Source organism: Balaenoptera physalus (genome assembly GCF_965194825.1).
Source record: "Balaenoptera physalus genome assembly, chromosome: 2".
NCBI lineage: Eukaryota > Metazoa > Chordata > Mammalia > Artiodactyla > Balaenopteridae > Balaenoptera > Balaenoptera physalus.
This window is the reverse complement of record NC_138883.1, coordinates 26119019-26140951: the sequence shown is the minus strand read 5'-3', so window position 1 is coordinate 26140951 and position 21933 is coordinate 26119019. Positions and strand designations below refer to the sequence as shown.

General features: G+C 56.7%; 1 protein-coding gene and 1 long non-coding RNA gene across 4 annotated transcripts in view; one reads left to right on the top strand and one right to left on the bottom strand.

The window, feature by feature from the left end:
* LOC309655959 overlaps nucleotides 1–21933 on the bottom strand; it is a 42014-nt gene that overhangs the window by 14817 nt on the left and 5264 nt on the right. For 2 of the 3 annotated variants that reach the window (XR_014261069.1, XR_014261071.1), the window contains exons 2-3: nucleotides 918–1123; nucleotides 189–401 (exon numbers count right to left, since the gene is read on the bottom strand). This is a non-coding gene — a long non-coding RNA (uncharacterized lncRNA). Of the gene's footprint in view, nucleotides 1–188; nucleotides 402–917; nucleotides 1124–3243; nucleotides 3452–21933 lie in introns of all 3 variants that reach the window. The other variant, XR_014261070.1, reaches the window with a different exon arrangement.
* LOC309655876 (uncharacterized protein) overlaps nucleotides 9606–21933 on the top strand; it is a 30207-nt gene continuing 17879 nt past the window's right edge. Inside the window, exon 1 of the mRNA XM_082451746.1 lies at nucleotides 9606–20541. The gene's annotated coding sequence lies outside the window, so the exon portion shown is untranslated. The remainder of the gene's footprint in view (nucleotides 20542–21933) is intronic.

Sequence of the window (21933 nt, the reverse complement as noted above, 5' to 3'; positions counted from 1 at the left end):
ATCTCCTTGTCTCCAGTGGTCCCCAGTGCCTGGGACCCTGGGCTGGTGTAAAATGGTGGGTTGCAACCCCTTGTAGGAATGGACTCAGACCCCACCCCCGTGCTCAGATGCCCTGTGGGATGCTGGAACCAGCGACTCGGCCCATAAAGGGCCTCTGGGGTCTCCTTGTAATGGCGCCCAAGACCCACCAGGTGTCGCTGTGTAGCCGGCGCGATGAAGGGTGATGGCGGGAGGATTTTCTCCACCACCGACACTAGGGACTGGGGAAGCAAAGGCAGGAGGCCCGGGCGGAGCAGAGTGGTGGCCCTGTCCTCCGGCCTGCAGGCCAGCGGAAGCACCCCCTTCGAAGACACATGTCGTGATCCGTGAGCCTGGGGACAGCAGAGGTCTCCGTCCAAGGCCTGAAATGAGATAAGGCGGAGGTGGGAGAGCAATTTCCGATCTGTCTGCCAGGCCACGTTTCCCCATCCCAGCAAGCCCGCCCTGGGACTGGAGGCGCCCTCCCACCCGCTCCAGGAGCTCCCCTCAGCTTCCTGGGGCCCTGCCTGGGGCTACCCCAGCCCCACCCACAGAGGCCAGCGAGCCATGTAGACTGCATGCATCTCTTCAAGGCCAGAGAGCAGAGCCCCTGATCTCAACCCCAAGCAAAGCTGGTTCAAAGTCAGGCAGGGCTGGGAGACTCAGACTGGTCACTTCCAGCCTAACCAGAGCCCCAAAGGCTTGTCACCCAGAAGCCAGCAGGCCCCGACACTGGCTTCCGTCCCATCCTTCTCCGGCCATGGAGGGAGACGGGAGGAAATATGTTTTTTTGTCCTCACCTATTCCAGCCTCTAAATCCTGAGGCTCCACGCACTGGAGGCCCTGGGTATTGCAGTGGAAGGATTTGGAGCATTTTAATTTCTTCAGGCTCCACCCACCTGAGGACAGCTGTGGGCTCACTCTGCAGCTCCCAGAGGTCGAGTTGCATACAGTTCTGGCACTTCTGGCTCCCCAGGTGGGCCTCAAGGGAGGGAATGTCAGAATGAAGAGGGGTGGGTGTCCCCCACAGGCCTGGGGCTCAGCCCCTCCAGCTCCAAGCCCTTCTGTCTCTGACAGCACGCAGAGGCCACCATCTAGCTCTTCCCTGGAAAGGAAAATCAAAGGGGTTGAGGCGGGGGAAGAAGGCAGTAGCTCTGTGAGTGACTCAAAGCCCCATGGGTGAGATGGAAAAGGAAGGCAGGGGATGGGAAGAGGCCCAAGAAAAGCAGGGGAGGCAGGATGCACCCTCCGCAGGTGTTGGGAGGCAGGGGTGGAACAGCCCAGTGAGGAGCCGGCTGAGATAGGGGGTTGAGGGGTTTGGTCTGGGTAATGGCTACTGAAGGTATCACGGGGGTCGTGGGTGCATCTAACTAAAAAATTCTGTTAGCATAAATCACCCACTGTCCTTCCTTTATGCATCAAAGCACAAATACAAACTGATCACCCACTGGAGGCTGCACTGTGCCAGGCAATATAAGGGAGACACCAGAAGCATCCTGTTCCCAAAGGTGTTACGGTCTAGGTCTAGGCAGGGAGACAAGACTTAAGAACAAGAACACTTGTGTGTGTGTGCATAGCATGCAACATTGGCTGAGAAAGCTCGTGATAACTGTACAAGTGTGTGAGACCCCCAGCTATTAAATGTTTGCTCATGGCTGCTCCCTGATCATTCCTAGCATAAAAAATACAACAAACATACAAGACTCCCAGAAACCCTGCCTGATTTCCAGTGTCTACTCAAGATTTTGCACCTATGTGTCTGTGCATGTGTGTGTATGTGTGTGTGTTTGCATGTGTGAGACCAGGCATATCAGTAGCATCTGTAGCTTTGTGCTTGGGAGTCCTAGATGAAGAGGTTTCTAAGAATTGTTGCATGTCAGAGCAGCAAAGGAACCCAGGGGTCCCATAGGCCTCTCACTATACAGAAGGGGAGGAGAAAAGTCCAAGGGGCTAAATCATATGCCTCGGGTCACTCAGCAGTGAACAAGGTAATAAAATTGGCCATGAAGCTTATCTCATGTAAGGCTGACACGTGGGCTCACTGGAGGGCAGAGGTGGAAGCGGTGTTGGAAGTGGACTACGGGAACACTTGTTTCCTCTACAGCCTATGACAACAGTGGGGAAGGTGGGGACACGTGGTGTCGCTGTGCCAACCTGGGACACGACAGTCATGGGGAGACAACGAAGGAAAGTGGTTAAGGGCTGGGTTCTGGAGACAAACTTCTGTGGCTGGAATCCTGGCCCTATTACTTACTAGATGCTTCTTAACATCTCTGCACCTCCGTTTCCTTATCTGGAAAATAGCCCACCCATGCCCCCGACTCCAGCCGTGGGACAAAGCTGGCACCCCTCAACCTGCCTGCTTTCAACCTGCCTTACTTTCACCAGGAGGAGGCTAGAGCTTCTATCTGTGTTGTCAGGTTTGGGAATTACAGGGTAAATCAATGAAAAAGGAAGCTCATGAGCTGGGAAGCCCAGAGGGTGAACTCTGGGTCCCAGCAGTGGTCTCCGGCCGAGGTGGGCTTGCTGGAATTCTGCTGGCCAGGAGCATTAGGCAACAGACTGATGCAGCTCCTTTTAACTTTTATCATTTGCTTTACTCTCTTCATTTCCACCCCTGCCCTGCATCATCATATGTCAAAATCAGCAGGAACCATGGAGCCGGCCTTGTCTTCATTTTAGGACAGAGGACCCTGAGCTCAGACGAGAATATTTTTCCTGTGGCTGGTGGGAGCCTCGCCAAGCCTGCCGAATCCAGGCTGGCCACAGCTCAACCCTCTAGGCCGGGTACCAGGCCTTCCTTAGCAACTGCCCCTGAATCACGGCAGAGAGCACTCACTCGTGGGATCTGGCCCCCGGGGTGGGTCCCTGTAAAGAAGCCACAGTTGAGCCTGAGCCGGGCAGAGCTGGCGAGAGGAAGCACGTGGGCTCCGCGCTGGCACGGGGCCGCCTGCCCCTCCACCCCTGCAAGAACCCGTGACAAACAACCTTGCCTGGTGCCCGAGCGCCTGCCAAGCCCTGTCGCAGTAAAACCCTGGCAGACTCCGTAAGGAGTCCAATTTCAGCCCAGCGGGTGGGGAAACCAAGGCAGCGAGAGCCCAATGTGACCAAGCTCACACACAGTGCTGGCAACCAGAGGCGGGGCATCCAGGGCTGCAGGCTGACCCCTGAGCCATTGGGCCACTCCAGCCAAGGCTCTGGGCCTGGCACAGAGCAGGAAAGAACATTGCCTGGATTCCTGTCAGCAGCAGAGCCCAGAGAAAGACCCAGCGCGTTCCATCCAGGGGTCCTCACTGCGGTCCCCTCTCTCCAGGGGTAAAAGAGCCACTGGGGACCCCCAGGAGCTCCCTGGGGCATCAGGTCCAGGCCAGGAATCCAGCTCTAGAGCATTCCAGCTCCCAGCTGAGTGCCTGGAACAGCAGACATCAAAAACCTGGCAGGCAGAGGGAGAAGGGAAGATTAGATCATTACAGCAGAATGAAGGCAACCAAGAAACCCAGGGAGGGGAGGAGGGACAGAGGCCAAGAATGTGTTCAAGGCAACCTGAAAACTCCTTCAGATTAAAGCTGGCCCAGACACTGGCGGCTTCCCCACTGCCTGAGTTACTGGCCGAGGAGAACCTGGTGCGTCTCCACCCTTCTGGGGGCCCAGAGCTGGTCCACACACGTGTGTGGCATCGGCACCTAAGTGTCACGAAGGCATTGGGAACAGTAAGCAAGTTCGGTGCTCCGTGTGCAGACGCACATTTGGGCATAGAACACCCATGTGCAGGTATACACAGTAGTGGGTGCGTGTGTTTGTGTGCAGTCTACAAACATGTTTTCACCAAGCTCAACGAGAAGCAATCAGTCATCTCCGTGGAATCTTAGCAACCGCCATCCCCAGAAAAGGCTCCTGCCAGCTGGAGCTGCGATGAGTCAGCAGAGGCGGCTGGGGTGGGGGAAGGAGGCGAGCTCTCGCCCTGGAGCCGGCCTCTCCCTTCTCCCGGCCTGGCTGCCTCGACTGGGTCACTGCTTTGGCACCGATGTCCGAGAACACATTCCTGGAACTGGCCAGCACAGGCCGCTCAAGGGTTTTTCCCTCCTCCTCCCTTTCCTCTCCCCTCCCCACACCCGCCCTTCAATTTTTCCTTCTTGCTGCAAAACCAAAACACTGCACTCACGAGTTCAGGAGCTGCGGCCAAATGGCAGGAGCCAGCGGCGGAGGGGTTGGGACATAGGCGCTGCCCAGGCCCAAGGAGGCCAGGGGCTGAGGACACCTCCCGCCCACCCAACCCCCACCCCACCCCCCGCAGGGCCCTGCTGGGGACTGCTGAATTCGGCTTAAGTCCTATGGTGCTAAAGTGTCATTGCCTGGGGCTCCAGGGAACAGGAGTTCAAGGTGGCTCCCAGGGAACCGGACTGTGTCTGCCTCTGCCCCATAGCAGAGCCCGAGGTTGCTACCACGGATGACGGGCGGGAGGCTGAGAGGAGGAAGAGAGAGGCACCATGATTAATCAGGGCTCTATTGCCTGAGCGCATGTTCATTTTATCTTCACAGCAACCCTCGGGGTGGTAGAATTATCTCCTTTTACAGGTGGGGAGATGGAGGTGTAGACAGATAAAGGGATCTGGCCCAAGGTCACGCAGCTATTAGCAATGGAGCTGGATGGAATTAAACCAGGCTGGAGCCGCCTTGAGGGTTTTTACCGATGGACCACGCATCCTTTCTTCCTGGGCTGCACCCACCCTGCGCGTGCCAGGATCACTGCACCGACATAAAATAAATACAATAAAAACCAAAATGGCTATTGCTGTCCCCCATCCCTCTCCCCTCCCGAGAGCGAACAGATCTGGGTGAAAAGCCATCTGCAACCTCAGCAACAGTGGCGGTGGAGGCAGGGGCGGGAACAGCCTGGCCCAGCCTGAATCCCTGGCCTCTTTACTGGAGGCAGGAAATGAATAAAAGCTAAATGAGTCTGAAAATGCCAGGAGGCAGTGTTTATCCCCTTCTCCCTCCCCCTCCCCCTGGCAAGGACCGTGTATAGTTACAGTTTAATCTTGGAAATGCCAGACAGCTGTTCCCCGTTGCTAAGAGACTGGCCCACATTATGCAGATGTCAGGGACCTCAAATGTCTGCCGGAAATTACAGATCATGTTGGAGGAGCAGAGGGGCCTTCTCCCGGCTAGGGAAGCGCAGCAGGAGACACCCCGTCCCCCGGGGTGGGGGTGGTTTGTAGACGGCAGAAATAAGGGGCCCACCCCTTCCCGGGTCTTCCCCTCTGAGGATCTGGATCCTTCACTGTGCCCACTCTGCCACCCTGGCTCCCTCCTTCCTGCATGTCCCACTCCACATCCATCCAGGCCTTCTGCCTCGGACAACTGTACAGATGCCCATCTCTACCCTTCCCCTCCAGCTTTCCTTCTGGAGCATCCTTCTTCCCTCCAGTGTCCTCTGTCTGTCATGCAATCTTCCCTGCCACCGGGATGCAGCTGAGCTGGCTGGGACCGAGCTGGGAGGAGAGACGGGCCCCACCCAAGGAGGAGGGGATCCCAGTCCCTGAGCCCCCCTCACCTGGAGCTGAAAATGGATGCACATGCGCGCGCTCACGCACCCTCCCTCACCGCCCCCACGGAAACCTAAGGGAAGGCCATTGCCATGGTAACCACAGGCTACAAGAGCTGCTGCATCCCTGGTCCCTGGGGAAGGGGAGCTGCCATCTGGGCAGAGGGCGGGGGAGGAGGAGGGGATGCCCTTTTCCAAACCCTCACTGTAACATGGACCCTGACTGAAAGTGACAGAGGAATCTATCAGGGCCCTGGAGTGGGAGGGGGCGGGCACAGCTCTTCACTCAGGCTGGAGAGGGGCTCAGAGAGGCCGCCGGGTGGTGCCAAGGGAGCAATGGCACCCGCAGGGTCTGAGGGATGACTGCCGGCCGTTGTGGAGGGGTGGGAGATGGGATGGGGCCTGGGTGCAGAGTGGGCGCTGAGTGCCTCCTATTCCCCTGAGAGTCCACTGGGTGCCTTGAGGGCAGAAACTTAATTGCACTGCCCTTGCATCCAGGTGGTATCTGCTCTCCCTGCTGCCAGCTGAGTGACCTTGGCTTCCTCCAGGCTCATAAAATAAAGCCAGGCATACTTTATGTGTCATGGATGGTGGCTGTGAAGATAACAATGGCACGCGCGCGCGCGTGTGTGTGTGTGTGTGTGTGTGCCCATAGATCAAAGTGCTTTAGAGAAAGGTTCCTAGAAGCCCCATGAAAGCAGGGCCATATTACCAGCCAACCAGCCTTCCCTGGAGATGCTGGTGAGGCTGGTGGGAAGGCGATGCTATTTACACAGCTTTCCTTCCACGTGGCCAGATCTTCCTCCCTGCGAGTGGACACTACCCTCAAAGAGGGCCTCACTGACTTTGTGCCCTGGCTCCTCTCGCCAGCTCCTCCCCTTGCATGTTCCTACAGCAATGGTGATGTCAGATGGGGAAACTAAGGAACAGAGACTTCCAAGACCTGCCCGAACCATCACAGACCATTAGCTCCTCCATGGCCCCTCAGAGCTGCCAACCCTGTACCCGTGTCCTCCAGCCTCAGCCCCTGCCCTGGATTTAAACCCCAGGAGGGCCATGACCTCTGTCTCCACCAGTTAGATGCCCAGGTCCCTCCCCAGTGTGAGCTGGGCAAATAACCAGACCTCCTTAGCTCTCCCTTCCCCTTCTGGAAAATATAATAGTACGGACGTCTTAGGGTTGCTGTGAGGATTGGATGAGATAAAACATGTAACCTGGGCTTCCCTGGTGGCACAGCTGTTAAGAATCTGCCTGCCAGTGCAGGGGACACAGGTTCGTGCCCTGGTCCGGGAAGATCCCACGTGCCGCGAAGCAGCTAAGCCCGTGCGCCACAACTACTGAGCCTGCGCTCTAGAGCCCGTGAGCCTCAACTACTGACGCCCACACGTCTAGAGCCCGCGCTCCGCAACAAGAGAAGCCACTGCAATGAGAAGCCCGCGCACCGCAGGGGAGAGTAGCCCCTGCTGGCCGCAACTAGAGGAAGCCCACACGCAGCAACAAAGACCCAACTCAGCCAAAAATAAATAAATAAAAAAAATTTTTTTTAAGTATATAAAAAAACACGTAACCTGCTGAGTTCCGGCTAAGATGGCAGTACATTTCAGTTCCTGTATTAAAGTGGAGCCAGTCACTGGGCACTGCCTCCTAAGAAAGGTGTCAGGTTTCAGCAGTGTGAGAAGGGGGAACTCCTTGGGCTGCATGCACACCTGCTCTCCCCTCAGCACGGCAACTGGTTTCTGCCTCTTTGGAAGGTTCTAGAAGGGTTGTCCAGGACAGTGCACCTGGGAGAACTCTGAGGACAGGCACCAGCCATAAAGGCCTGGGAGGTTCTTTGGGACCTCAGAGAAGATGCTGTTCCAGAAAAGGAGTGGATGGTGGAGGATGGTGGGCTGCCGCCCCCCCCACCCCCTTTCTGGCGGCCGTATAAACTGCTGAAACTGCTGAGCCAGGAAGGATTTGGTGCCGAGCAGGAGCCACCGAGACCGAGCATGGCTGGCTCCCAGTTCATTCAGCCACACGCGGCCCTCTGAGGCCTTCACTTGGCAGGAGGGAGGACGGGGCAGCTGCTCAATCTCATCTTTGTTCATCTTTCTCTCTCCCCTCAGCCTCTCCCCATTCTTTCATTTCCTTCCCCCCAGCTTTCTCTCTCCCTCATTCACTTTCTCGCCCTTTCTCTGTTCCCTCCCCCTTTCATCCTTCCCTTGAAGCTGATTTCTTGCTTTCTCATCCTTTCTTCTTCCTCCCAGCTCAGAATCACACTTGGCAGGCAGTCCTCCCTCCCACCTCCCTCCCTCCCCTGTGTCCTTCCCTCCACCCTCTCCTCCAGCAGCTTCTCTTCCCTCCCCCTCTCCATTTCCTCCCTCCTCCTCCTTCCCTCCTGTTTCTCCTTTCTCTCCCCTCTTATCCTCCACCTTCTCTCTCTCTATCTCTTCTTCACTTAAAGGAGACACTCTGAGTCCCCAGACAGACAAAGCCAGGTCAAGGCCATCCATCAAGCCCTCCCAAGCCCTGATCTGGGAGACTGGGGTCCAGAGACCAAGGTCAGAGCTGAGCAGAAAATCAGAGTAGGTTGGAGAGAGTCTGTCTCGGCGTCCAGACAACCCCTAGGGCACCTGAAACCCTCTCCCTACCTGGGGTTCCTATGCCAGGCCACCTGCTTCTTACAAACGCCCCACCTGGCTCCCAGCTGCTCCCTGATGCGTATGCTGCCAGTGGAGCAGGGAATGTCTGAATCCTGACCCTCCTTGGCTCTGCTTACCTCCTTGCTCTCTGCCCTGGTGAGTACAGGTGAGAAGGCAAGAAAGAAATCAGAAGGGATAATAACCTGCTTCGAACTGGAAGGAAATGGCTGGGGGAGGGTTGTTCCATATATGAGGGGCACGTTGTAGTAGGAAAAGCATGAGGCTTTGAAACCAGACAGGCTGAGCTTGAATGTTGACCCTACTTCTTAGTAGCCAATGACCTTGAGCAAGACACTCTCTGCACCTCAGTGTCCACCTCTGTACAATGGGGATAGTAAAAGAGCACCTCCCTCCCAGGGCAGTGGTGAGAACGCAGGGAGAGAACGCAGAGGAAGTGCTTGGCACTCGATGGCTGCCCCTACCTAAGCGCCAGTTTTCTCTCCTTAGAGAAAGAAGGCTCCGTGGAGGAGATGGGTTTGTTCTGGGTGTTGAGGGATGGATAATAATAGTAATCATACTTTTATTTTTGTTGACACCAGGTGCTATGCTAAGCACTTTGAATGCATTGTCTCCTTTAATCCCCAGCAACCTTATGAGGCAGTTCTTTTTTTTTTTAATCTCTGTGGCTGGAAGTTGAGGCTCAGCAAGGCTAGGCAATTTGCCCCAAGTCACACAGCAAGGTGGAGAAGCAAAATCCTTAACTCCTCTGCTATCACTTGGGGTGGGGGTGGGGCATAGCAGAGTGACAGCTGGCAAGATCAAGCCAACCTGCAAACCAGGCACGAGCAGGCAACAGGGAGGGCCTAGCTGTGGCTAGGGGGAAATTCTAACTGAGGCCACCGCAAGCCCACTGCTCCCCCTTGGGTCCGAATCTGAGCCTTCCTGTCTCCTGGGTCAGTGCTCAACCAGCGCCAGAATTCTTTCTGTTGAACCAGGTGGGGAAGGGAGGGGTGGGGTCCGGGTTCCCATCTCTGGAGCACCACGTCCCGGACACTCCCCCTCCTTCCCACACACACCCCCTGCAATGCTGATAATCCCCGAGGTTCCGTCCCGCCCCTTGTATGGCAAAAATGATCTCTCTTGTGTTTTTGCCACCCTGTGTTGTATAACGGGGATAATCGGCTCCTTCTCTGGGGAATCAGGGCAGGCCCTGTGGGGCTACTGCCTGAGATTACAAACGGGCGTGGGGAAAGAGGGCAGTGGCCGCGGGACCGCGGGCGGCAGGTTATTTATGGGAAAGAGCCGGTGGTGAAACCTTAAAAGAGTTTCTGGTGAGCAGAGGGGAGCCAAGAGGACATGAGCCAAACAGGTGTAGTTGCTCCACCTCGGTACCCAGCCCCCCACCCTTCCCCCCGACCCAGCTCAGATTACACCACGCCTGGCTTTCAAATAGAACTCCGCAGTTTCCATGGCAACTCACCCACGTGGTCTCCGCCTTAGAGGCTGAGGGGGGGAGCTGTGAAGGGCAGCTGACAGGAGGCAAGAGGCGCTCCTGGAGGGTGAGGGCAGAGTCTCACCCTCCCAGGCCCTGCCGCCCCTCCGACCTTCACCCTTCCCTCCAGGGACCCTGGCTGAGGCCCCACAAAGACCCCAAGGAGAGAGGAGAAGGAGCTCCAGGACAAAGAGGCGGCAAGATCACTTCCCCCAAATGTGTCCTTGACCTGAGCCTTCCTGTGCCACTGCCATGGGCCCTGGAACAGCATCTTGTTATCGTCTGGCCTCTGTTCTCTTCACGGAGAGGTCAGGGGAGAGCCTGAGTAGGAACGTGCCTTCTGTTGTGTCTCATCATCCCTTCCTGTGAACCGGGGTCGGCGTCCTGTTCTGGAGCTGGGGTTTGAATTCTTGCTCCGCTGTTCTGAGCTGTGTGACCTTGGGAGAGGGGCTTGACCTCTCTGAGACTGTGTCCTCTTTACAATGGGGATGGGCACATCCACTTCTCCGTGTTGTCAGAGGGGAGCACATGAGACAACATTTGGGAAAGTACTATGTGAAAAAAGAAACATGTAAAAGAGAGAGCAGCAGAGAAGCTCCAGGTGAAATAGGAGGGCACTCAGAGCCCACTCTTTGCCTCTCTCTGTGGCCAGGGGCCCGGCTGTACTACAAAGAACCTGCAGTTCAGAAACCCTTGTATTAAAGCCCTGATTTTTTTTTAAGCCCTCACCTTCCTGTACTGTGTCTTGATTGATCTTCCCAGGACTTGACCCTTTACCAAGAGCATCTCCTTCTGGCCAGAAATCTAGTGTAGAACCAAGTGCCCGGTGAACGTGCCTCGCCGCCCTGCCTCCATCATTCTGATGCTTTGGGCCGGTGAGGCTTTCCCTGGAGAGGACAGCAGCACATCCTTCTCTGGGTGTTTCTGCCCTTTCCCCCCTCCTGTCTTTAGATTAGGAGGCTCCCTTGTGGTCTCTGGCTGGCAATTTCTCTCCAGCCCTGCTTGTGGGGACTCATCGGGGCTTGGTCCCCTGAGAGACAGCCAAAACCCTGGGAAGCTGAGCTTGGCAGGGAATGCCAAGGGCAGGGGGAGGAAGAAAGAGGCCAAAACGCCTGCCACACTCCCTACCCCAGCAAGAGGGGCTTGAACTTGGCCATTTGTGTCTCTCTTCCCCCCAGTCTCCAGGCACTGGCTCAAGAGGAACCCCACAGGGTTCAGCCACCCGCTGGAAACAGCATGCCCCTTCCCTTCTCCCAAGAGGCCCTGGGTTTCCCTGAGCTGCTTCCTCGTGCCCTGGGACCCTGCCCAGTGGGCTGCCTGCCTCCCTGCCTGGGCCTCTCTGCCTCATCCATCAAGTGGGGAGTGATCTCCAAGGGCCCCCTTGGCTCTAAAACACTGACTCGGCAACTCTCTGCAGCTGGCAGAAGCGCCTGGCCTGCAGCCTCCCTCCTTTCCTTTGTCACCTCATTCGGCAGTGCCCCCGAATCCCGGAGAGGGTGGCTTTCATTGTTTTTTCTTTATTTTTATCAAAGGGTATTTTTTGTCAAAAATTGTGTCTCCCCTGAGACAACGCAGCCTCTGAGCAGGCTCCCCTTGTTTCCATGGTGACAGCAGCTGGCTCACATGTGTGGTTGCTGTAGAAACAAGGCTGGTGGTTCTCCTCCCCTCCTCCCCTCCCCTCTCACTTTCCCTGCCTTCCTCGTCACCTCCTTCTCCTTCACACCACAAATATTAGCGAGAGAAAATTGAAAACTTCACCCTACCTGAGAGGCAAGAAAAAGCAATGGAAGTTCCCCACCCCTGCCCGGTGCCTTGGGAGCCAACTGGGTCCTGGCCGCTGGCTGGGCCATCACCATGACTGGGCCCACGGGGCTCATCTGCAGGGGCCCTTCCTTCCCCACGCTGCGATGTAGCTGTTCTGATCCCCAGCAGCGTGGGGTACAAGCAGCCTTGAGCGCTCTAGACAAGGAGCCAGGCGAATCCTGCCTCGGACGGGGTAGGGGCCTGCGTTCTCCCCGCCCAGGACAGAACCTACCCCAGACATGTGTCCGGCACCTCACGTTACATACAAAGCCTCTTCCTGCCACAGAGTAGATGTGTGAAAGAAAAGGAAGGCTTCTGGGGAGGAAATCAATGGCAGTAGAGACGCAGGCAGAGGAGAGAGGAAGCATACGGGAGAGTTCTGTCTTGCTCGTCAATAGATGTTATATAGGTTATCTGTAATTTTTCCCACTGACATGTAAGCTCTTAAAGAGTGGGAGCCCTACCTGACTTGTCGCTGATGAATCCTCAGTGTCTGGGGGGAGAGAGAAACAAATAATATACACCAAAATGTTCATAGTGACTTTTCTAGGTGGTGATCTTATTATAGCCTTTTTGCTTCTTTTCTGCAGCCAACGTGTATTAAATGTATAAAAAGAATAAACAACAGGTTTATTTGTTTGATCTTGGAGAAAAAAGGGAAGGGAACTTGAAAGAGGCCCGAGACTGGCCCAAGTCGGAGGCTCTTCTCCCTAAAGGCTGGAGCAGGTGGTGGCATGACTACCTGACCCGGCCTCTCGTGTCACACGCTGGGGCCAAGAGAGGTGAGGTTATGCTCCACTGTGGCCTAAAAGAGGCGCCAGGGATCTTAAGTTAGAGCAGGAGAGGAAGGCTGTCAGCCCAGGGAAGGGCAGGCGGGGTGAGACTCTGGCATCTGCGTGTATCGAGGTGACGGCAGCGGGGCTGTGAGGCCCAGGACACAGTAGCAGCCCAGGCAGGCCTCACGCTGCTGTATGTACTTCAGCCCAAGGTGGGCGCTGGCACCCCCTCCCCATGCCCCCGTCCCCGCCCTGTCTCTCAGGCCTCAGGCAGGGAATTTGGCTCCACTGTGCTAGAGCATGTGTGAAAGCTGACTGCAGGCTGACGGTGCCAAAGGGGCAAGTTCCAGATCTCCGTCTCCGACTCCTGAGAGGCAGGGCGGGGAAGGCCTTCTCAAGGTCAAAGAAAGTGTCACGCAGATTCTTGTCCTCAGCCACGGGCACCCGTCTCTGTCTCCTTCCCCCCACCTGCAGTCAACACACTGGGAGCGGACCCAGGCGCACCTCGGAAATCCGAGCATCCTGGGGGGCGGGCGGTGGGGGGATGTAGGGGCCTGAGAGATCATGCGAATGTTCTCACCGTCCCCCCATTCGATGGACAGACAGACGACAGGGGAGGCGAGGGCTGGCCTTGGCTCACCCCTGTCAGCTAATCCTGCCAGGCTTAAAGGCAGAGAGAGGGACAGGAGGAGAACAAAGAGGAGAGGCCGAGGAGGGAGGGAAAGCAGGAGAAAAAGGAGACCCGCTCTCCCTGCCACCCAGCCGGCCACGGGGGAGAGAGCCTTGCCTTGCTCCGCTGTGCTCCTCAGTGAGGCCACCAAGAACAGACTGGGAGGCGCTGAAGGTCAGGGATGGGGGGGAGCACGAAATGTGGAGGGTCAGGATTTTTTGTGATGGGGGGTTGCATTCAGTGCTTGGTAATTTAAAAAGCTGAAAAGTCAGGTTTGTACTTTTTAGGTCACAAAACCTTCATAGCAAGAAAACCACCATATCACAAGGCTCTGATTTGCCTGGTACTACCCAGTCTGAGCCAAGGCCCTGAAGCAATGCTGTCTTTCTGCTGTCTCCTCACCAAAGCCAAGTAAAAGTGCCTCTAGGGTACCGTCCAGCTTCCCTTCTCTCTGGTGCGGGAGGACCAAGGGTCAGAAGGCCTGGCAGTGAGTCGTGTCCACTCTAAAGTCTCAGAGAAATTGCCTCTGCAACACCCCGGATGAGAGCTTCCTCCACCCTCTGCTTGAATGCCTCCTGTGACGGGGATCTCATCTTCTTACGGATACGTCCTCTCCCTAATCCTGGGTTTCAGTTTTCTCTCGCTAATATTTATGCTACCCTTTTCATTTAAAAAGAAAAAAAAAAAAAAAGCTGTGCTTTCTATTCCGTTATCTTTACAGAGAAGATCAATGACAAATAGCATCTGGGTCTATCTGTCATCCATGAAGGCTAAACTAGCCCTCACCCCAAGCAGGTTTTCCTGATTCTAGCCAAACTTTTAAAACTCCCTACTTTCCCTTCACCCCACCCTCTGAAACACTGTTTTGCCCTTGGCCCTTTCTGCAAGCCTGAGTCCCATGAAGGGGGCAGCAGGCTGGGTTCTATTCTTGCCATCTCAGACGCTCCTTTATTCTTGCCTTTGGTTCTGCGTCCTTCCCCCAGCTTTGAATGTGTCCTTCTCCAGCCTGAGCTCATCTGCCAGCTCTGTGACGATGCGCTTCATCTCTTAGGCTCCTCCCCTTCTCCTTCTCATCAGGACCTTTCACGGTTACACAGTCAGAATTTTGTTTCCGAGGGCCTCCCAGACTAGCCCAACATTCTTCTTTTAAGGCTCACCTCGAGGATCATGCCTGTCTTTTCCTTCTGTGTTTGGAATGTTACCTGACCAAGTTAGGTATGCTAGTGTCCTCCTCTCAGTTGCTTTGAAGTGGGAGAGTGTACTCTTTTCCTAAGGCTGCAGTAACAAATTACCACAGACTGGGTGCTTTAAAACAACAGACATTTATTCTCTCACAGTTTGGGGGCTAGAAGTCTGACATCAAGGTGCCAGCAGGGCCGTGCTCCCTCTGAAGGCTCTAGGGGAGGATCCTTCCTTGCCTCTTCCAGCTTCTGATGTTTGCCAGCAATCCCTGGCGTTTCTTGGCTTGTAGGCTGATTACTCCGATTGCTGCATCCATCATCACATAGCTTTCCCCGTAGGTCTCTCTGTGCCTGTGTCCATATTTCCTTCTTCTTATAAGGATACTAGTCTTTGGACTTAGGGTCCACACTGCTACTCCCGTATGGCCTCATCTTAACTTGATTATACCTGCAAAGACCCTATTTCTAAATAAGGTCACATTTGCAGGCTCCTGGTACATGTGACTCTTGGGCGGGGGACACTGTTTGACCCAGTGGGCGCCCTCACCCTCATCTTTCACTTCTCTCTCTCCCCTACGCCCACCACCCTCAAAAGCTTTCCAGTCAGCCCGGCTCTTCCTCCTTCACCCTGCCAATCTGCCCCATTTCACCATCCTGACAGACGGGCCCTTTCCATTCAGCGCCGACTCCGGGGCCAGTCTGAGTCCTGGCTTCCCTGTTTCGATGTGGAAACTTGAGAATGTTACTTCACCCCTCTGGGCCCCACTTGCCTGGCCTGCAAAGTGGGGATAATAGAACCTGCTTTATAGGATTGTTGCGGTGATCAAGTGAATTCCTCTTTGCAAAGAGAAGAGCGATGCCTGGCACGGACAAGGCCGCAGAAGTGTGAGGTACCATTTCAGGCCTTTGTCATTTCAAGCATAGATCACTGCGGCAGCTCCCGAGCCAACTGCTTTCCAGCTCCAGTCTGTCCTCGAAACACAAATCTTACCATGTCACTCCATGTCATCTAAATGTGTTCCCCTGCCTTCAAGTCAGGTCCAAAAATTTGCAGCGGAGAACATAGGACCTTTGGCAAGGTGGCTCTGACCTACTTGTGCCCCCCCATCTCATCTCTCGCAGTCCTGTGCGTGTCCGCGCGTGTACACACACACACACACACACACACACACAAACACACAAAGCCACACTGTGACGTAAACGTAGCTCTTGGGAAGCCCCAGGCTCTTTCCTGCCTCTCGGCCTTTGTACTGCGGCTCCTCTCCCCAGACGTCTGCTCCTTCTCCCTCGAGATAGATTAAGCTGGGTCCACCGTCTCCAGGACACTGACCCCCGCCCCCGGAGCCTTCCAGCCTGCATCTGGGCTCTGTCATCTGGGGCCCTGCCCTGTGTCTGCCCCTCACAGCTGTGAGCTGCTCCAGGACCAGGACTGTGTCCTTTCTCTGCATCTTTGGAACATTCCCTGGGACACAGCAGGTGTGGACGTGAACGAAGCACACGTAAGGAAACGATACCTTATCGTCCAGACCCTGCAGGACTCCTTTGATCTGCCTTCCTCGGGTTCTCACATTTGACCTGACACCCACCGGTCTTCACCAGGTCCCTGGGACCCTCTGTCTCCTGCCCGCCCCCGAGCTTCCTCCTCTCCAACTTCCTGCTGTTCTGCGGCCTTTCCTGGCATTCTGGGCCTCGCCAAACAGCCTGCTAGAGACTCCACCCCTCCAGTTTCAGCTGAACTCTGTTCCTTTCTGCCCTCGCTTGGGCCACTCATGGGTTATCTGTCCTTCCCTCCAGGCTGCTGTTTGCCCCTGTAATCGGACTGTTTGCATGCACGTGCTGTCTGGGGACTCGTTCGTGGGAAAGCCTTTCCTAGCGCAGTTGTGCGGGGTCGGGTGCCAGCAGGAGAAGGCCCAGGAGCCCCTGGTTGGGGGAGGGCGGTGCTGGGAGGCAACAAAGATCGTAAACACTCACCCCCGGTGGGGGGCGGGGGAAGGGCTCGCACTCAATACCCACCACCCCAGGGCACCACCCCAGGGCACCTGGGCCCCCCGGGGCGCCTTGCTGGCAGAGGAGGAGGTGGTGGAGGAGGAAGCCTTTCTCCTGGGGTGTTGCCCATGGGAAAGAGCCTCATGGGGCTGCTCCAGGGCCCGACTGCAGGCAGAGGGAAGAAAGGCCTCGGGGTGCCCTGGGCTGCGGAGGAGCAAAGGTCCCCTTCTGGAAGGGAGGCTGCTCTGGGTGACAGAATTGCCCCTAGCCCCAGGCCCCAGTCAGAAGGGCTTTAACAGAGCCTCGCCCGACCCTTTTCTTCCTGTGGGTGGGGGGCACGCAGGAGCAGGGCTCCCTGCGTGCAGTCAGCCGGCCCATCGCAGCAGCAAGGCCCGACCGGGTTTTCAGCTGCCAGCTGGTGGTCTCACAGGGATCTTAAACTCGCCATCTTCCCCCTACCTCCCAGCCCCAGAGCCTCAGGGCTTCTCTTCTGGATACAAGGCAGCCCCATGCCCCCAGCACCTAACTGCCTGAGCCAGAAACCAGGAGTTTCTTTTGAGGGCTCTCTCCCCACCACGCACATTGAGCCAGTCACCAAGAATTGTCATTTTTACCCCCGAACCGTGCCCCGCAGCTGCCGTCCAGGCCCTCGACCACACCAGACTGTGACACTGGACGGCTCTGATGGTCCCTTCACTCGCCCCTGCGTTCCCTCTCTCCCAAATCACAGCGCAACCACCCAGGCTGGAGGCAAAGGTGAATATACAATAAATGGCTTGTTGATCTCGACGGACAACATAGGACACAATCATATGATCCATGTCTCCAGGTTTCCTGACCACCCTACCGTCTCCACTAGCAGCCCGAGTGGATTTGCTCATTCACATCTGATCTTGTCTCTGTTCTGTTCAAATCTTCCATAGATTTCCTCTGATCTCAGAAAAAAAAAAAAAGTCCAGACGTGTAACTTGAAGGTCTCCTGGGGCAAGATGGTGCTGCACGGGAGGAGAGCTGGGGGCCTTTTCCACCCAGACCTACTCCAGACCCTTCCTGATGGGATTCACTTTCTTCTCTTGACTCTTAAGCAACACCCCTCCCTTAGAATTTCCCCAATTCCCAAGCTGCTGGAAGTGAGCCCCCATCTCTGGAAGTTTCCCTGAGTAAGTTTATCTCTAAGCCTTCCTTCTACCCTGCTTGGGAAGGTATTGACGGGTGGGCACTGCCTCCTTCTACCTTAACCAGCTGGAAGGCCGACCATGCAAAACACCTGGGCCCAACCGAGGGACCGCAAGTCTCTCAACCCAGAGCCCCAAGGGCAGCACCGAGCTCTCCCTTCTCGCTCCAGCCCCCAGTCTCCCCTCCGTTTTGTACTCGAGGCCCATTCCCTGCTTTGATGGACTGGTAACCGTTTGCTGGCTGCCCCAAGCTCTTCTCTGCATTACTGATGGGCTCCACTCCCTTTACTACTGACACAGGCTGATCTCCTGCTCCATTCAGAGAGTGAGAAAGTCAAGGCCCTGGTGAAATAGTGCCCCTTCTTTGCCCCTCCCACCATCCCTTTTCTTCTCTGCCCTTTTCTTAAGTCAAGAGGGTCAAGAAGAGGGTCTGTGATGGCCACACACGCCTCCGGGGTCACTGGGGCCCTTTAGCCATTTGCTGCTTCGCATCCAGACCTGCTGCCCGCTCTGTGGGCCTGGCTCTGTGGAAGGTTTTGGGAGGGCTGAGGGGTGAGCTAGGAAAATCCTTCCTGCAGAGCAGATTTGGGTTTCTCCCATGCTGCTCACAGCCCTGGGCTCTGCCTTTCAAGTGAAGCAGGTCCCCTGGGGACCACTGGACCTAAGGAGACAGGAGAACAGGTCTTCTTGGTCATGTTCCTGCCCCCATGGCTTTGCTCTCCTCCGCCCTCACCCCCGGGGCTGGTGACAGGCCACCTTGGGCTGCTCCCACCACTGGGCTGTGTTCACCCCACTCCCAGTAGCTGTTCTCTTGTCCAGTCTTCCCTAGTCCATCCCCAGGCCCACCTCCCCAGCCCCAGCTGCACACTGGGGGCACCGGGCAGGTGTGGCACGCCCTCCCCCTGAAGCAAGGAGGCAGGAGCTGGGCCACCTCCTCCAAAGCTCCACAGCTGCCTGCCCTGGTGACCCCACATGGCTTCCCTGGAGGACGCAGACAGACGACAGGGTCCAGAGGGGCCCTACCGTGGCAGATAGGTTAAAATCACCGGGTCACTGTGCTCAGAGCACTCACCTAGTCATCATATTTACTCTTTAAACAACTCTTTGAAGCAGGGAAACAAGCTCAGAGATGTTAATGTGACCAAAGTCACACAGCCAGCAAGGCCCAGATTCTCTGACTCTAAAGCACCGCTTTGAGCCAACTCCTGGCAAAGGGGGTCTTTTTCTAAGCATTCCCCATGCCCGCCCAAATCCTCCCTTGCCACCTTTCCAAGGGCCGGTTCAGCAGAGCCTGGGGATGCCACGCCCAGCTGGCTGGGGCTGCAGCAGTTCCGCCTGCTCCAGAAGGACCCAACTGCTAATCAGAAGCACTGGTATCCAGGCAACCAACCTCCCTGGCTTCAGATAAGCAGAAACAGCTGGGAGCTGCCCAGGCTGGGAAGCTGTCAGTGGGGAGGGAGATGGGGGAGCCAGCCAGCCAGGCGGCCTTATTTTGAGCCTGCTATTCTCACCTTCCCTCCCAGGCCACGGTTTGAGAGAGGGCCTTTCCCCCAAGCTTGTCCTTGCCACTGCTGCAGGGGAGAGGTCTCCTGGGGCTCTGCCCAGCCCTGAGCCCAGCACAATTTGGGGGAAGGGGGTGGGGGGTGGGGGGCACTGCTGACCCTCCCTCTTTCTGTGAGGAAGGGAGGGAAGAAAAGTTGGTCACAGGTGGCCAAAGTACAGGGGTTCTGGGGTCACCTAATACACAGCACTAGTTGAGGTTCACTTTTCAGGGCCTCTAGGCCTCATTGAGAGGATTTCCTCTTCCCCCACATCAGGCCAGCAGCAAGCATCAGTTCAGCTGTATCCTCACCCTACCTGTGATGGCAGCAGTAATTCGCAGTGGGAGGCGGGCCTACAGGCAATGTGGACTACCAGACCAGCTGGGCTTGGCTCAGTCTCAACTCTGCTGGTTACCAGCCTGGCCACACCCCTCTGAGCCTCAGTTTTCTCATCTGTGAAATGGGGATGATAATACACACCCCCCCCCCCCGCAGGCTGGAGGTGGGAAATAAGTGAAAGTACATGAAATGCCCAGCACAGTGTATGGAGCTGTCGGTACCAGTAGGGCTTTCTTCCCATCCTCATGTTTGGGCCTGCCCCTGCCCAGCCTGGGACATCTCTCCCACACAGGTTCTGTCCTCTCCCCAGCTATTTCTGTCTCCTGTTCTAAAGGTCAGTGCCTTTCCCGGGATTTGGCAGCTGTTGCCTCTTCTCTTCCTCTAAGTGGTGTCAGTCCCATGCTCCAGGGACAGTGGCCGCCCCAGGTGGTTCCCCCTCCCTCTCCTTTACCCAGGACTGGCCTGGGCATGCCTAACCCACTTTACACACAGTTTTCCAAGGCTGCCGCTCGGCCTGGAGCATAGCCATTTTTGACTGACTCACTGACCGCAACCAGTGGCCAGAATGCTCTTGTCGATCCTTCAGCCCCGGGACTACCAGGGCTCACTGCTGACCACAGGGCCTCTTCCCCCAAGTTCCGCCTCCAGGTGATGCCAGGCCCTCCCCAAGGGCTGATGGGCTTTCCCTATAAGGCGGCTTAAAGGAAAGGACAGGAAGAGACGGCACGCCCACCCCAGTCAGGAAATCATCACGGTAAACTGCAGGATTACACTCCGCTCCCCTTCCCACGCTGCCCCCTTTCCTCTGCTGGCGGGAGGCGTGTCATCTGGAAGCCCCCCTCCACCCCGCCCCCGCCTCAGGCAGCCAACAGGTGCTCCTCATCCCCAGCATCTTGCAGACCAGCACCCCTGCGCTGGGGGAGGCGGGAGAGGAGCCGGTGGTTGAGTGATCCGCCCTCGTAACCAGAGCTTCAGCAGCCAGGCGGTGACTAAGGAAGGCGGCGGGGAGGGACGTGGCTTCCTGCCAAGTGCTGCTAAAAAGCCTCCAGGAGACTCACGCTCGCCAGTCCCCGCAAGCACCCCATGGGATGTGACCGACCCCCCAACCGCAGGCTCGCAGCTTCCCCGTGTCAGTAGGGCTTCACATCCGCCATTTCATGCAGCCCTGACGACAGGCCCCTCAGAGAGAGGACCGGTTGTCATTCCCATTTTACAGAGAATGCGACTGAGGTTCGGGTTCACCCAGTCCCCAGTCCCACTGCGCCTGTTCTTCATTTTCACAGCGGAGGTCCTTCGAGGGGTCACAGTGCGTCCTGACCGAGAGGCAGGGGTCAGGGGCTGACCCTCCCCCCCACACCCTAGGTATGACGTCACCTGAGGGCCTAGGAGGAAAGGTGAGAGGATGGGGCTGCCCGAGGCCTGGACCGGGACGGGGATGCTGACAAGCACAAAGGAGAGCTTAGCAGGGGTGGAGGAGGAGGAGGAGGGGTTGCCCGGTGCCCCAAACCCAAGAGACGCAGGAAAGAGAAAGAGGCAGCCTCTGGACCTGGGGGAGGGGCGGGGGCGGGGCAGCGGCCACCTCTTCCTCCAGCCTGGCCCCAGCCAATTTCTCCTATTCTTTCTGGTCCCCCGAATCTCCTCCCCCTCCCCTCCATTTATCCCACTCCTGCTGCAGAGTTTCCTGGAGAGGAACAGAGAGACACACAAAATCAAGATAAACAGAACTGAAGGGGGCTCGGGAGGAGCATTCCAGAGCTAAAAATAACAGGGTCAGCTGGCTAGAAGTGCTAGGAGGCCTCCGGGCCCGCCCCACCCCTGCAGGGCGGCCCCAGCCAGCCCCCCACCCATCCCGCAGCTCTCAACTGGGTCTCCAAATCTGAGAAGTCAGGAATACCAATCTGCTGTCTCCACACTGGCCCCCAGGTGTAGGGCCACAGCCAAGGCAGGCGGGGAGCTCATGCCAGCTAGGCCCTCCCCCTCTATGGTGGCCACTGGAAAGTCTGGGCAGCTCCAGTGGGGCCACAGCTCAGCAGCTGACCCTCCCTCCTGCCTTTTCTATTGTCGTCGTCATCATCATCATCATCATTTTGATAACAGAGGAGTTTGCAGCCCTATCAGCAAAGGACAGCTCCTTCAGACCAGGACGGACCTTGTTCCTCCTACAAGCACAACACCCCGGCCCCCTAGAGTGGCACTAGATGCCAACTCTCTCCCCTCCAGCAGCTCAGAGGGATCCACTGCAGCAGCTGAGACCAGTCCTGGAGCAAAGCAATCACATCTGCCAGAGTTCAGAGCCTCTGGAAGTGTTAGCCCACTCTCCGCCGCAGCTGGGACCAGGCAGCCTGTGTCTTGGCCTGTGTGGGTCCGGGTCCCTGAGGACTCCCCGGGTACAGTTCTGTCCATCTGGGGGCAGCTGCGTCTCTGCTGGGAAGAGGTCGGGGAGCTGGGGTTGGCCTGATAGCTTAGGCAGGAGAGCCCTTTCCTCATATCCATGATGCCCCTGGAGTGTCCCTGCAGGAGTCTGGACTGTGCGTGGACGAGTTTCAGGCAACCATGCCTGGCTGCAGTAGCCCCACAGACGTGAGGATGCCCTTTCCTGAAAAGCGGGGAGGGCTTGGACCGGCCTGCACAGCATCAGCCCAGCCCACTGCTCCGCCCACGCTGGGGTTTGCTCTTCTCCTGGCCATGGGCAGAGAGGAAACAGAGACTCTTAAATCCAGGGCGAGCAGGGCCAGCTTAGCTGTGACTTAGCCGCGTAGTCTTTAGCCAGCCGGCAGAGGGGTTTT